This window comes from Apium graveolens, chromosome 8 (assembly GCF_009905375.1).
Source record: "Apium graveolens cultivar Ventura chromosome 8, ASM990537v1, whole genome shotgun sequence".
Taxonomy (NCBI): domain Eukaryota; kingdom Viridiplantae; phylum Streptophyta; class Magnoliopsida; order Apiales; family Apiaceae; genus Apium; species Apium graveolens.
This window is the reverse complement of record NC_133654.1, coordinates 137,878,127-137,882,102: the sequence shown is the minus strand read 5'-3', so window position 1 is coordinate 137,882,102 and position 3,976 is coordinate 137,878,127.

The window sequence follows — 3,976 nt, the reverse complement described above, 5'->3', positions numbered from 1 at the left end:
TGATTCATAGAACAAGTCTAAGCAGATTTAGAGAAAGAACCTGAAACCATTCCAAGTTCATTTACCAATCTTGTAAAAGTAGCTTCACATAATGGTTTTGTGAAGATATCTGCCAATTGTTGATCCGTGGGAACAAAATGCAATTCCACTGTACCTTCATCCACATGTTCCCTGATGAAGTGGTACCTGATGCTGATGTGCTTTGTCATTGAGTGTTGAACTGGATTACCTGTCATAGCAATAGCACTTTGATTATCACAGTAAATAGGGATTTTGAAATATGTTAACCCATAATCCAGTAACTGATTCTTCATCCAAAGAATCTGTGCACAACAGCTTCCTGCAGCAATATACTCTGCTTCTGCAGTTGATGTGGAAATTGACTTTTGTTTCTTGCTGTACAAAGAAACCAATCTGCCTCCAAGAAATTGGCAGCTTCCACTTGTGCTTTTCCTGTCAATTTTGCAACCTGCAAAATCTGCATCTGAGTAACCTATTAGTTTAAAATCTAATTCTCTAGGATACCATAATCCCAGAGCAGCTGTTCCTTTAAGATACTTAAAGATTCTTTTTACAGCTGTTAAGTGAGGTTCTCTTGGATCTGCTTGAAATCTTGCACAAAGACAGGTAGCATACATGATATCAGGTCTACTAGCAGTTAGATAGAGTAGAGAGCCAATCATACCTCTGTAGTCAGTAATATCTACTGATTTACCGGTATCCTTATCCAGTTTTGTCGCAGTGGCCTTTGGAGTGGATGCACTTGAACAATCTTGCATTCCAAATTTCTTTAGCAAGTTTCTGGTGTACTTGGTTTGACAAATAAAAGTGCCTTCCTCATTCTGCTTGACTTGAAGGCCCAGAAAATAGCTAAGTTCCCCCATCATACTCATCTGATATCTTGACTGCATTAGTTTGGCAAACTTTTTGCAAAGTTTGTCATTTGTAGATCCAAAAATGATATCATCAACATAAATCTGGACCAGAAGTAAGTCCTTTCCATGGTTGAGGTAGAACATTGTTTTGTCTATTGTCCCTCTGTTGAATCCACTTTCCAGAAGAAACTGAGCTAAAGTCTCATACCATACTTTAGGAGCTTGCTTAAGTCCATAAAGTGCTTTGTCAAGTCTGTAGACATAATCTGGATGTTTGGTATCTACAAAACCTGGAGGTTGTTCAATATATACCTCTTCCTCCAATTCTCCATTGAGAAAAGCACTTTTCACATCCATTTGAAAGACAGTAAACTTTTTGTGAGCAGCATAAGCCAAAAATATCCTTATGGCTTCTAACCTAGCAACTGGTGCAAATGTTTCATCATAATCAATTCCCTCCTGTTGAGAATATCCTTTTGCAACCAGCCTTGCCTTATTCCTTGTAATTATGCCATCACTGTCAGTTTTGTTTCTGAATACCCACTTTGTACCAACAACAGATCTATTCTTTGGTCTTGGTACTAGGGTCTAGACTTTGTTTCTTTCAAATTCATTCAACTCTTCCTGCATTGCTTGCACCCAATCAGCATCTTGAAGAGCTTCTTCCACTTTCGTTGGCTCAGTCTGAGAGAGAAAAGAATTGTAAAGACACTCATTTGAAGTACCTGTTCTAGTTCTGACACCTGCATCAGGATTTCCAATTATCAAATCAGGTGTATGTGATTTTGTCAACTTTCTTGCAGATGGAAGGTTTTCTCTAAAACTGGATGCTCCCCCATGATCCATGCTATCTTCATTTTCATTTTCTGATGCTCCCCCTGAAACTATGCTCTCTGAGTTGGATTCTTCAGTATTTAGATTTTCAGCACTATCAGAACTTGGCTTATCAGAACTTGACGAATCAGAACTTGAAGAGCCAGATGCATATTCTGATGTTTCTTGAGATGTGATAGGATCTTGAGTATGGTCCCCCTGCATAGGTGCATCTTCCTTTAACGTAGTCACCACAGTTTCAATAACATCAGAGTTTAATCCATCAGAGTTTGTAGTATCAGGACTTAGACTGTCAGGATTTTCAGTATCAGAATATGAGTCTTCATTTTCAAATCTCAGCTGATCATGGTCAATGAAATCTTTAAGACCAGTGATTTTCTTGTCATCAAAAGAGACATTGATAGATTATATGACCACTTTTGTTCTCAAATTATAGACTCTGAAGGCTTTTGTGGAAAGTGGATATCCAACAAAGATTCCTTCATCAGCTTTTAGATCAAACTTTGATAGCTGTTCAGGATGAGTCTTGAGAACAAAACACTTGCATCCAAATACATGAAAATATTTCAGATTTGGCTTATTTTTCTTCACCATCTCATATGGTGTTTTTCCATGCTTGTTAATGAGTGTTACATTTTGAGTAAAATAAGCAGTCTGCACAGCTTCAGCCCAGAAATAGGTTGGAAGCTTTGCTTCTTCAAGCATTGTACGTGCAGCTTCAATGAGAGTTCTATTCTTCCTTTCAACAACTCCATTTTGCTGTGGAGTTCCAGGAGCAGAAAATTCCTGCTTTATTCCATGGCTTTTGCAGAACTCTTCCATTATCAAATTCTTGAACTCAGTGCCATTATCACTCCTTAAAATTTTCACAGAATCTTTGACCATTTTATCCAGCTGTTTGACATGATTAATCAAGATAGATGCAGTTTCACTTTTTGTGTGCAAGAAATACACCCATGTGTATCTGGTGAACTCATCCACTATGACCAATACATACTTCTTCTTTGCAATAGACATGACATTTACTGGACCAAATAGATCAACATGTATAAGATGATAAGGCTCAAGAATTGATGAATCAGTCTTGCTCTTGAATGAAGATTTTCTTTGTTTGGCTTTCTGACATGAATCACAAAGACCATCAGGAGCAAATACTGTGTTTGGCAATCCTCTCACAAGATCTTTCTTGACCAGTTCATTTATATTGTTGAAATTTAAATGAGAGAGTTTCTTATGCCAATTCCAGCTTTCTTCAATTGATGCTCTACTTAACAGACAGATTGCAGAACCATCAGTACTTGTTGAAAGCTTAGCTTCATAAATGTTACCACGTCTGTATCCTTTCAGAACAACTTTGCCTTTAGATTTACTCACAATTTCACAGTGTTCTTCAAAGAAGTCAACATGATAACCTCTGTCACAGATTTGACTTATACTCAATAGCTTGTGTTTAAGTCCTGAGACCAGAGCTACTTGTTTAATTATGACATTTCCAAGATTGATATTGCCATATCCCAATATTTTTCCAATGTTGCCATCTCCATAAGAAACACTTGGGCCAGCTTTCTCCACAAAGTCTGATAGCAGGGCCTTATTTCCAGTCATATGTCCTGAACATCCACTGTCCAGAACTAGAATATTTTTCCTGTTGCCCTTTGTTTCAGCAGCTTCAGAACTGCTCTCAGCACTTTCTTTATCAGCATTTGCCATCAATGCATAGTTCTCCTCACTTTCAGAATCTGAGGTGTCTGTCCAGCTTTTCTGCTTTGTGACCAGAGCCTTGCCTTTGTCACCCTTTACCTTCTTGCAGTCAGGAGATATGTGGCCTTTCTCACCACAGTTATAGCATTTAACATTGGTGTAATCTCCTCTGTCAGACTTTCCTCCTCTGCCTTCAGATCTTCTGAAATTCTTCTTATCAGAACTTATGCTTTTCCTGGAAAACTTCTTTCCCTTCCTGAACTTCCTGTATGCAATCTTTGTGATTCCTTTCACCATAAGAGCACACAGCTTCATCATCTCCTCATCAGCATCAGTCTCAGGCAAGCTTTCAGAATCTGAGTCATCATCACTCTCAGAACTTGATGACTCAGTATCAGACTTTATGAAAAGAGCTTTACCCTTGTCTTTCTTTGAGGAAATTGCTTTGGGGAATTCTTCTTCAGCCTTAAGAGCAACTATCCTTGACTTTCCTCCTTTCCTCTTGCTTCTTTGTTCCATCTCCAGCTCATGAGTCTTGAGCATTCCATAGATTTCGTCAAGAGTTG